Source organism: Schistosoma mansoni, chromosome 1 (genome assembly GCF_000237925.1).
Source record: "Schistosoma mansoni strain Puerto Rico chromosome 1, complete genome".
NCBI classification, from domain to species: Eukaryota; Metazoa; Platyhelminthes; class Trematoda; order Strigeidida; family Schistosomatidae; genus Schistosoma; species Schistosoma mansoni.
The window spans coordinates 4,159,078-4,172,442 of record NC_031495.1 but is presented as its reverse complement, the minus strand read 5'-3'; the positions used below and the strand labels follow the sequence as shown (position 1 = coordinate 4,172,442).

The 13,365-nt window shown below is 36.8% G+C and overlaps 1 non-coding gene across 1 annotated transcript; it reads right to left on the bottom strand.

Moving 5' to 3' along the window:
- Window positions 1-613: 613 nt before the first annotated feature.
- On the bottom strand, window positions 614-685 carry Smp_tRNA_01741_Pseudo_TTG.1.1. Its single transcript has one exon. It is a non-coding gene (tRNA).
- Window positions 686-13,365: the final 12,680 nt, after the last annotated feature.

Below are 13,365 nucleotides of genomic sequence, written 5' to 3'. Positions count from 1 at the left end.
TGATACCACTGTGTTATTTGGGCCATGAATAACTTCTAGTAGGACTGCAATATTTACAATTGACTTATAACTGAGTATTAAACAATGCTATGTTTATTTAGTCCTTATAGTGCTGATTGAATTCTCAAGATCAACAATATCCTGTCGACTACCTCCAACCACCTAATATTTCAAAATAACTTACTCAATGCCGAGTCACTTAGGTTTATGCAACATGATCAATAGAATTTGATTGGCATTAGGAGGATTGGATAAATGTGATACTGGTGATCCATCAGTTGTAATTCAATAAACTCAAATAGCCTCTCTCATTCCATTTTAAATAAATTACTCTAAAACTGGACAAATATTACTGTATCAGGTATAATGAGAAAAACTACTACTCTTTAAACTCATTTAGTATTGTTTGTTTGAATCTTCTCATTGATGTGTTAGGACTGCAACTGGTCAGTCTCTAATTGGCATATGTGCATACTGTGCAGAATGCCTCGATATAGCCTTAATTTACAAGCATGGTAAGCAAAGATGGATAGTGGCTAACAGTGGAATCCAAGACGTGAGTTTCATCCTATTTGGGACTCGTCAGCTGGATGTACCTGAATCTCAGAGTTGATGTTCACTCTGGGACTCAAACCCAGTACCTTTCGCTTCAAACGCCATCACGTTATCCACTCGGCCACTACTACTCTTTATCTCAACTTTATTTAGTCAAGGTGTACTGCCTTTTAATTTTAATTGTATAATTAATTGAAGTTTTTTTAGGTTTGCAAATATGCAGTAATGTCTATAATTTATCTTACTTAGTCTAACTAATAGTGTGAAGATAAAGCAGGGTGTTATGACTTATGGCCCCTCACTAACATCATATGATAAAACAACCAATCCGAGCATCGATTTTTATGACTTTGTTCCTGAGCCGACCAGTGGCATGCCAGCCAGCACTAATAGCCTTGATTTGCTGCTAATTTCTTATTGGTCCTCTATTCGGTAGCTCCTTTCCCTGCCCTGCCCGTTGCGTCCAGAACATAGTAATTAGCCTCCATTATGCGAATATTATATTTCAAACATTTGTAGTTTATACACAGACATGCTCGACTACATCATACCATAAAATGAAAAATAAGTATAATTGATCAGGACAAAAAGTGACTGTGATAAGGGGGGACTGTGAATAACAATCTGGCAACAGATGAAGAATAGTAAAAGATATAATAGTAGTTAATTAGTTAAACGACAGCTCATTATAAAAAGAATATGTATATTTAGTAATCTAGTTACTTACTAATTATGCAATAAGAATATATACAGCAATAGCTGATAAATTATTCTTGATAGTTACTAATTGCTATGTTTGAAGTGATTACGAGTTCACCTAGTCTGCGAACAGAACAAAGACTTGTGACCAAAGACCAATAGGTTAACCATTCTGATGCGTCCCAGACCCGCTAACAAGAGAGAGAAGTCGAAGTCCGAACGGGGAATAAATATATTCCGCAAGTAGCCAGAAGCACCTGCGACCCAAGAGGCACAAATTAAACGTATATATATACAACCTAAAACTGTCCTTGGGAAGCGTTACAAAATAGCATACTAAAAGACATAACGGATCAATGGCGTTCAAGATTTTCTCAAGTGGGAAATACGACATGAAGGTGAAAAGAGCGCTTTTGGCGCGAAGACAAAGAAATTCAAAATAAAATTGCAAAAATAAGGTAATTACCAAGTAAGTTCTAATCATTTAGTCTTTGTCTGATATAACATAAGAACAAAGTAACACCTGCTCTTTCCAAACTGAATCAGAAAATCAGAACAAAACCAGAGAGAATATATTTCTGTTTCTACTTAATACAAGCATCTGAAACAAAACAGAAAACTAATCCATTTGTATTGATTGTTTGAATTAAAATTCACCCCATAGCACAAACTAGTGGCTATCTCAACTGGGTAGGTAAGTGGGTAACGTGATGGTGTTTGAACCGGATGGTACTAGGTTCAAGTCTTGTGTTGGATATCAACTCTGAGATTCAAGTACATACAACTGATAAGTTCCAAATGGTACGAAATGAGCGTCCTGGATTCCACTGCTAGCCATCATCTATCTCTGCCTATAGAACAGAAAACTGTCTACTCATAATCATCTACTAGTTAACATGTTTTTATTCCAAGAATATTTTCTTTACTAAACTATATTTTATAGTAAGCAAAGATGGATAGTGGCTAGCAGTAGAATCCAGTTTGACGCGCGTTTCGTCCTATTTGGGAATCGTCAGCTGGATGTACCTACATCTCAGAGTTGATGTCCACCCTGGGACTCGAACCCAGTACATTTCGCTTCAAACGCCGTCGGGTTATCTACTCGGCCACTGAGTCCTGATAGCCACTTGCTTGTGCAATTTAAGCTATATCGAGGCAATACGCACAGTATGAACATATGCCAATTAGAGACTTACCAGTTGCAGTCCTAACACATCGATGGGAAGATTTAAACAAACAATACTAAGTGAATGTATCTTTTATAGTGCTTTTCCAACTTTAATGTCAGATTGATAGTCTAAATATCCAAATGAGTAGTATTAACGCACTTGCCTTTTTTGAAACTACTGATAAACTAGTTTTTAGTAGCTTGTTATTATTGGATAAATTTCATAAGAACAACTATTAGTTGATCAGAAGAGGTTTTTGTGGATATTTTGATATTTTCATAGTTGAAATCATGAGTCATTTGAAGCTAGACCTGGAAAACCTGAAAGTACTGGACGGCCGTTTCGTCCTATTATGGGACTCCTCAGCAGTGCGCATCCACGATCCCGCCTCATGAAACTCGAACCTAGGACCTTCCAGCTTCGCACCGGACCACTTAACCGATAGACCACTGAGCCGGTGTCCAACGGTGATAATGTCTAACTTCAACTGATCCACGAATATTAGTTAATCGATCGATTAATTTCTTAAATCGCGATATGACAATACCTTGAATATGTGAATGACTAGAATCTGATGCCTTAAGAAAAATGATTTAAATCCTTTCCAAAAAAAGAATAATTTTAAGCCTTTATTAGTTTGTATCACGCAAAAGAATTAAAGAATTTCAATGAATGGAATACTTTGCTTGTTTGTTTTTTTATTATCAAATTAAGAATTAGAACAATTCAATATGAAGATGACTTACTTTACAATGATAATATTTGGTTGTAAATATATTTGATTGATCTTTCAAATTGATGGACACCATCATATTGATTTTGTAAGAATTCTGATAAACGACAGCAGTTTCGTCCTAGTGTGAGACTCATCAGCAGTGCACATCCAAGATTTGAACTTAGGACAGTTACCTACCAAAGACAATGGGAGATGGTCGCGCACTATCGTGGATTGATTGATGTTAGACGTTAACACCGCTGGACGCCGGTTTAATGGTCTAGAGGTTGAATGTTCACGTGTCAGACTGAAGGTCTTGGGTTTAAATTCTATGTGAGGTATTGTGTATGAGCAATGCCGAGGAGTCTCATACTAGGACGAGACGGCCATCCAGTGCTTTCGGATTTTCAATGGTGTCTTAACAATGATTGGTTCATGATCTCAATTAAAACTCAACAATCTCCACAACTCTATGCTGATAATACACGATGGCTTGAACTCGTCTGTTGTTACATACATACATATTTTTAGTTACATATATCATTCAACAGAACTAACATATTTATATCTGAAAACATAGAGTACAGATTGGTAATTATAAATGAAAGTAAGCGGCAAAACATTTGAGATAATATTATGTGTTAAGATTAGTGTTGTATCCCGAAGAGAATTGTGAAAGGTAACTTTTGTAGACTATTTATGGACTAATGTGATATGTATATTTCCTATTGTATAATTGCTAAGTAACTTAACTATTCAGATCCGTGTTCCTCTTAATATGAGCTTTATTTTGACTCATAGACTATTACTGTACGATTTACCATCCCTGAGTTATACGCGGTCTATTAATTACTTCCTCCCACATTCACAGCCACATTTGGCCAAATCTTCTACAAATATTATTTTAATTATCAGAAGGGGTTTTGTGGAGATTTAGTATTTATCATAGTTGAAAGCGTGAGTCAATTGAAGCTAGACCACCATGGAAAACCTGGAAACACTGGACGGCCGTTTCGTCTGTTGTGAGATAGGAACTCACTGAAGACAATTGGTGAATGGTTGCTCAACTTCGTGGATCATTTGAAGTTAGACATTAACGCCGTTGGATGCCAGCTCAGTGGTCTATCGGTTAAGGGCTTCGGCTCGAGACTGGTAGGTCCTGGGTTCGAATCTCGCGAGAGCGGGTTCGTGGGTGCGCACTGCTGAGGAGTCCCGTAATAGGACGAAACGGCCGTCCGGTGTTTCCAGGTTTTCCATGGTGGTCTAGCTTCAATTGGCTCACGCTTTCAACTATGATAAATATTATTTTCTATTTTATGGTACGATGTGGTCAGTTTGTTTGGTATATGAACTGAGTTTGTTTGAGAATAATGATTCATACCGCAAAGGCTGTTATTGGTGTTCTGGACTTAACTAGCTGGGTTAGGCAGAAACAAGACTGATTAGCACTCTAAACTGCTCTTACGGTTTTCGTGTGTCACTGTTCCAATCGATAATTCACTGCTCTCTGATTGGCGGGCTTATCACGCTACACATTAACTGGGCATTCACTCGGCCACATGACATAACAATTAGAAAGAACATAAAAGGTTAATATATACCTCATTTACATGTTATATAAGACTCACAACAAAAGACTTCCATAATTACAGAAACTTCTAAGGAGAAGATTAAAGCTTCTGATATGAATACGTTATATAGATAATGACTTCATAAGCTGTTATGTTATTGTTAATGGTAGTCAAATATTGAATTTATTATTTGATACTTATAAAAAATTAGTAAGAAGCTGTCGATAGATGTAAACAAGAACCAAAAAAGCGTAAAAGTTATGGTCACAATGGTAATAATAACTGATTACTTGTTATATCTTGTGGCCGAGTGGATGCCCAGTTAACGTATGACGTGATAAAACCGCCAATCAGAGAGCAGCGAATTATCGATTGGAACAGTGACATACGAAAATCGTACGAGCTGTTTAGAGTGCTTATCGGTCCTACTTTTACCTAACCCAGCCAGTTAAGTCCAGAACACCAATAACACCCTCTGTGGTATGGATCATTGTATTTCAAACATACTGAGTTTATATACCAAACAAACTGACCACATCGTACCGTAAAATAGAAAATAACATTTGTACAAGATTTGGCTAAATGTGGCTGTGAATAGGGGGAACAGTAATTAATAGACCGGGTATAACTCAGGGATGGTAAATCGTACAATAATAGTCCAAGGGTCAAAATAAAACTCACAATGAAAGGAACATGAATATGAGTAGTTTAATTATTTAGCAAATATACGATAAAAATTATATGCATAATATTAGTCCATAAATGGATCCCAAAATGACCGTTCACTATTGCTATCGGGGCATAACATTACTGAATAAAAAGTACAACATAAAGACGTAACAATCAATACATACCGAAAGGAGTGTTAGGGAGAGATTTCAAGTTTTTCTTTTGCAAAGTGAGTTTTGACTTCACTTGATGAATAGCCAACGTCTTAACAGTTCACAATTTATTGGTACTATAGCAACTGTTACTACAATCAATTTCGATTGCGGCTAATTTTGGTTAAACCCTTTTATTAACTTACTTAAAATACATTGTCATTTGAATAATAACAATTTGCATATTTCTTTGCACCGTTATGATCACTAGAGCACATGACAGACTCTAGATAAAATGTTGATCGCTTGAATATCATTCGATGATTCATCCTCCTCCTCACATATGTATGCACTCAGATCCTATTGTTAGCTTTTGCTTTATCTTGCTGCGCTCTTATAAAAGTCGACTATACATTTGCCTCTGTAACTGCTCGCATATACTTATTCGCCTCTCTGCACCGAATTCCCTCGATGTGCTTTCATAGTAGTGTGGCCTGCGCTATCCGCTAATAAACTGTAGTTGTCACGTCTATTTGTCTTCTGATTTTAAACACCGTTAAGATTTATATTATAACAGTTATCGAGGTGAACGATTAACGAAGAAAAGCCACTACAGTTCTATCTTCTTTTGATCCCTATGTTCTGGTCGTCTTTTGCTCTTAAAATCTCAGATTACTTTTGATATGTCTTGTAGGTTGAACGCTATATTCAGATCCTAAGCTTTTCGGATAACCCCAGGGCTAGCACTACTCTGCGACTTGTACACCAGAGAGAAGACACGAGTATCAGAGAAACACTTTACTGCAAGGTTCATTTTTGTACAGAAAATCGTAGGTATTTATAGATGTTTGCTTAAGTTAAATCAACATCCTAATTCAGCCAATCCAATTAAGGACATATATTACTACTGACCAATGGTAGCGTGCCACGTTGGAACTCCAGAATGCTCTGTCGTACTCTGATTGGTTGGGGCTCTTTTTGAGCCTCTGGAGGCTCTGTTGGAGTTCTCTGGAAGCCGACTTAACAACTTTATGATGTAATCTTTTTCTATTCTTCTATATGATTCTAAATGATTGTTCCCTAAATCTTGAGTGGATTTTGATCAGTTTTTGCTAGCACATGTACATCCTGCCCATATCACAATTTTTTCCGAAATAAATGGGTTTGTGAACGTTTTTAGAATTTAAAATGCAGGCTTCATCCTATTGCGAACTCTTTAACTTGACGCTATATCTGTATCTCATTGTTGATCTTCACATAAGAACTAGAACACAATACCTTTTGTTTAAAACGTCCAACATCATATCAATCAACTAAACTATGATACAAGATAACCATTTATATGTACAACAGATTTGATAGTTACATCATTATTAGAAAAGATCTAAAATATCCTGTAGTTCAGCTACATTCAACTAATAAATCCCAAATAAGATTAACTAGCATTCTGTTAAACATAAATGTACATACTCTATTCAAACAACTATGGATACTTTCTTCACAGTTGAAATCATGAGTCAATTGAAGCTAAACCACCATGGAAAACCTGGAAGCACTGGACTGCCGTTTCGTCCTATTACGGGACTCCTCAATAGTGCGCATCCACGATCCCGTCTCGTGAGATTCGAACCCAGGACCTACCAGTCTCGCGCCAGAGCACTTACCCGGTAGACCACTGAGCTGGCATCCAACGGTGTTAATGTCTAACTTCAAGTAATCCATGAAATCTGAGCGACTGTTCACCAATTGTCTTCAGTGAGTTGATATCTCTACAACAAACGTGGTTGAACTCCACTGGTCACTGCTTCCCACTAGAACTCCAGGAAATATCTCTGGAAGTCAATTACTAGTGAGCATACAATTATAGATCAGAAGGGGTTTTCTGGGGATTTCAGTATCTGCATAGTTGAAATCATGAGTCAATTGGGGCTAGACCACCATGGAAAACCTGGAAGTATTGGACGGCCGTTTTGTCCTATTATGGGACTCCTCAGCAGTGCGCACCCACGATCGGTCAAGTGCTCTGGCGCGAGACTGGTAGGTCCTGGGTTTGAATCTCGCGAGGCAGGATCGTGGATGCGCACTGCCGAAGAGTCCCATAATAGGACGAGTTGGCCATCCAGTGCTTCCAGGTTTTCCACGGTGGTCTAACTTCAAATTGACTCATGATCTCAACTATGAAAATACTGAAATCTCCACAAAACCGCTTCTATAACTATGGATACTTTCATAATAATGTAACCTAAAATGTTCAAAATCAATTTCATTCATTATAGTCAATAAACATATGACAATGTTTATCGAATATTTAAAATAATAACTACCCTTCATAATAAAAATTTCTCCTTCAACTACCTTCTAAAGAAAAAGATGATCAAAGAAAAAAATCTATACCGACTAAATGTTTAATATAAAAGAAATTGATTTTAGAAAATTGAAAATTAAAAAAAAATGTGTCACAAAATTTACCGGTTGTCATAGTGACTGTCAAAAAATTATTACTATTATTATCGACAATTTATATCCAGAATGCGCCACAATCGATAATGTAAATATTATATACATATATATATATCATAAGTTACTTGTGACATCAAACCCTTTTAGATATATATTTGATAATTTTTTAGGTAGTTACTCATAGAAACTAAATAGACATTAAAATTGTTATAACTTGTGGCTGAGTGGATGCCTTGTTAATGTATAACGTGATAAGACCGTCGATCAGAGAGCAGTGAATTATCGATTGGGACAGTGACACACGAAAACCGTACGAGCAGTCAAGAGTGCTTATCGGTTCTGCTTCTGTCTAGCCCAGCCAGTTAAGTTCAGAACTGCCTCTGCCTCATGAATCATTGTATTTCAAACATACTGAGTTTATATACCAATCAAACTGACTACATAGTACTAACAACATATGTACAAGATTGAGTCAAATGTGGCTGTGAATAGGGGGGACAGTAATTAGTAGACTGGGTCTAGTTCATGAATGTTAAATCGTATAACAACAATCTATGGGTTAGAATAAAGCTTATAATAAGGGGGACACGAATATGAGATCATACAATAAAAAACATATGCATAGTATTGCTTCATAAATAGATCCCTGAGTTACTATTGATTATCCTTATCGGGGCATAACGAAAATGATACATACAGTTGTTATCAGTACAAGGATTTGTGAAGATTGTCGGACGAAACAGTCATTCAGTACTTTCAGGTTTCACTGATGATCTAGTTTAGATCAACTTGTGAATTCAATTATGAAATATAATTGTATCACTGAGTAACTATCATGAAACACCCCCTTTTTTTCTATTGTGTTTTATTCAGTGGTAGATTTAGTTGATCAGCTAAATAAGTTTATAAAATTATGTCTCTGTAATTTAGTTTGAATGTGTTATATCGATTAAGTGCGTTCTTGCCCAGTTGATATATACGAACGTTCTGATTCCCGCCAATCAGAGAAGAGCGATTTTATCAACCGGATCCAGTGATACACGAAAACCGTATGAGCAGTCTTAAGTACTTATCAGTCCTGCTTTCTGCCTAGCCCAACTAGTTAAGTTCAGAACATCAATAACATACTCTGTAATATGAATCATTATTCTCAAACATACTGGGTTTATATACCACAACCATACCGACCACATCGTACCATAAAAATAGTAAATAACATTTGTACAAGATTTGGCCAAATGTGGCTTTGAATAGGAGGAACAGTAATTAATAGACTGGGTATAACTCAGGAATGATAAATCGTACAGTAATAGTTTATGGGTCAAAATAAAGGGGACAATAATATGAATAGTTTAGTTACTTAACAATTATACAATAGGAAATATACATATCACATTGGTCCATAAATAGTCCTCAAGAGTTACCCTTCATAATTCTCTTAGGGATATAACAGAATGTTGGATGGTTACATAAGGTTATGGAAAAAAATATTTTATAATGCTTCGTGGCAAACATAATTATGAATTCCTGAGCTAAAGATAACTCTTGATATACTTATCTATTGAAAGTACACTCAAGATATTTGGAGCCAAATATAAATAATTATGAATAATTTGATTGATCGTTATTCCCTAACAAGTTGCTATCAGTAACATCAGTGGATTGAATGGTTACAAATTCAAGTAATGACATTATGTCACAGAATATCAGGACAGTTGATATGAGTAAATTACTATAAGAAGTAATTACAATTGATTGATCACTGGGTGGTAATCAATGTCATGCATGTCAAGTCCTTCTCAGCGCTGATCGAATGCTATCGATCAAGTTGTTATGTGGCCACCAGTCTAGGTGGCTCGACACTGCGTGCATTATGTTGAGATAAGATGGTGGTTGGAGGTGGTCAACAGGAAACACTGGACCCGGGTTTCGTGCTACTTGGTACTCGTCAGCAAGGTGTACCTGTAATCTTGAGGGAATTGGTACTCCCTGACGGATTCGATCCCGTGTCACTCAGCTTCACAGTCAGAGACGTAACCACTGAGCTACTTGCGCCGCGACCGACCTCCTGTAGGACTGAGATGTAATCACAATTGATTGATCACTGGATGACTGTGAAGCTGAGTGACACAGGATCGAATCCGTCAGGGAGCATCAGTTTCCTCAAGATTATAGGTACATCTTGCTGACGAGTGCCGAATAGCACGAAACCCGGGTCCAGGGTTTCCTGTTGACCACCTCCAACCAGCATCTTACTATAAGAAGTGTTTACAAATGAAATTCATTCTTCATCAGTTCTTTTAATCACAGTATATGAAATGAATAACCGATGCTATTGATGATATTTATTTCACTTTCAACTTGGATGAATTCCATTCGTCATGTATTTTGGGTAAAATTTGGGAAATTTATCATTAGCTATTCATTAGTGTGAATAAAATTATTTGGTGGAATTATTTCGAGGAATCCCATACTGAGACGAAACAGCTATTCAGTGCTTTCAGATTTTCGATGGTGGTTTAACATTGATCGATTGATGATCTCAATTAAAAACTTAAAAATCTCCACAACCCCATACTTGTACATTTATTTATAAACAAATTGTATTGAAAGCAAAGATGGATAGTGGCTAGCAGTGGAATCCAGGACGCTTATATATGCACATATGTCAATAAGAGACTGACCAGTTGCAGTCCTAACACATCGATGGGCAGATTCAAACAAATAATACTAAATGAATTTAAACTTCACTCCATTGCACAAGCAAATTGCTATCAGAACTCAGTGGCCGAGTGGATAACGTGATGGCGTTTGAAGCGAAAGGTACTGGGTTCGAGTACTAGAGTGAACATTAACTCTGAGATTCAGGTACATCCAGCTGACGAGTCCCAAATAGGACGAAACGCACGTCAAACTGGATTCCTCTGCTAGCCACTATCCATCTTTGCTTACCATGCTTGTAAATTAAGGCTATATCGTGGCAATACGCACAGTATGCACATATGCCAATAAGAAATTGATCGATTGCAATTCTAAACATCAATGGGAAGATTCAAACAAACAATACTAAGTGAATTTGAGTTAATTGAAGTTGAAAATATGATCAGTTGGATTTGGACTATTATATAATCACCATGATTCCTAAAAATTGGATATTTATTCTCGTTCCAGGATAAGATATACAAACTACCTAGTTAAACAAACGTATAGAAAATAAACGTGTATATCTTAAACTACTTAGTGAAAAAACAGTCAATACGTCCATTAGATTGGGAAAAGTCGTGAATCAGTATCTATTCCAAGACATCCAGAGTGTAATGAACGAAGAATTCAGGTACTGAAGACCAATTTAATATTTAATGAAATCAGTTATCTTTCATATCCTTCATGATTCTCTCAATCCTGTTATTACTATAATTACTCTCTGTTAACATATTTGTTCTCTTCAATTAGATCATCTTGATCTTTTATTGCCAGCTATTTCACTTCTGATTGGTTTTACATACTACTTATGTCTATCGAGATAAGTAACATACTCTACGAGAGCATTCGTTTCTCAGCTATAATCATAAACTTTAGAACATAGTTGTCCTATATGGAAAAATGTTTTCTTTTGCCAACACATAAGATATGTATATGTAAGATAAGATATGCATATGTAGAATGTGTTTTTCTCCTTCAGTTTAGAGATTAAAATAACGTTACTCATTGCCAAATGATTCAATGACTTGTAATTTGTTTTGATCAAACAAACGTGATTTGTACGAATGATAATTACTTACTTACGCACGCCTGTTACTCCCAATGGAGCATAGGCCGCCAACCAGCATTCTCCAACACACTCTGTCTTGGGATTTCCTTTCTAGCTCTATCCAACTTTTGTTCATTCTTCTCATGTCTGTCTCCGTTTTTTGGCGTAATATGTTCTTTGGTCTTCCTCTTCTCCTTTGGCCCTCAGGATTCCACGTGAGGGCTTGTCTTGTGACACAATTGAGTGATTTCCTTAATGTGTGTCCTATCCACTTCCAGCACTTCTTCCTGATTTCTTCCTCCACTGAAATCTGGTTTGTTCTCTCTCTCCCCGCCCGTAGCTCCTCCGGGGGCTACTTCCGGTCCCAAGCTCGGATAAAGGAGGAGGGTTGGGCATGGGGTTAGCAAAACCATCCCATAGGAAATTAACTCGACGAAAAAAAACTTTAACCAGAAAAATAAATGTTAATCACTTAACAACAACAAAAACATGATAATTTCCTTTTCTACATAAAAAATACTGTCTATTCTATACGGATGAGTGAATATGGGTTCTGAGAAATATATTAGAAAAACTATTTATTATTATTAATAATGACTTGATTCAATATTATATTTTTGGTACAATGTAGGATTCTCAGAACAAAGTATTTCAACAAGTTTCCGTGTCTTACTTCTTGGTTGATCTTGACGATAAATATTGAGTGATCACCAGTTAGAAGTGAGCAGTCCAGTTAATCAATATTTAAGTAATGTACATTCTTTTCGCTGCATTTTGCCAGCAATCACGATATCTCTGATTGAGCCTTCTGTAACTTGTACAACGAAAGGTTGTACACTTTTCAGGAATGCACCTGAGTAAGTTATGTGATTAGTAGCCATAATTATGTATTGAAACAAACCAAATTCAATAACTTGTTGCCCCCAAATACCCTGGTACGGCAGAGAGTGGGGAGAGTACGCTCTCCCTCTCCAAATGCTCTCACATGATCACGCGTATATAGCCTCTGCCAGGGCAGTCCTATTCAATGCCTTCTCGTGGCATTACTGTTGTTTACGAAATTGAGAGCACGAAAAGCGAATGTCCGGTGCTTTGACAGGGTTGATGGACACGGAAAGTCCACCAAGGGGAGTTGGAAAACCCTCATTCCAAACCAATGGTGCAAATGGCCTAGCTCCAGTATCCTGAGGGAACAAACGGAGTATGAACCAATCGTTGGTCACCAGCTACCATGTTCTTACGATTCTCCACCGCCTTGTGGATCAGATCTTTAGGTCAAAAGCTCCAGATGTGGCTCTTTTGTAACTTGTACAACGAAAGGTTGTACACTTTTCAGAAACGCATCTGAATAAGTTATGTGATTAGTAGCCGCAATGATGTTTTAAAACAAACAAAATTAGATAATTTGTTGAAATATCTAGATGACAGGTACATGTAGCCTAGATATTCAAGTAGGCCGCCAATAAAATGTAATTATCGTTTGAATATTATGTGATTGAACATCAATCGGTTTCATTATGAAGAAGAACAGAGGAATCAGAAGGGGTTTTGTGGAGATTTCAGTATTTTTCAAAGTTGAAATCATGAGTCAGCTGAAGCTAGACCACCATGGAAAACCTGGAAG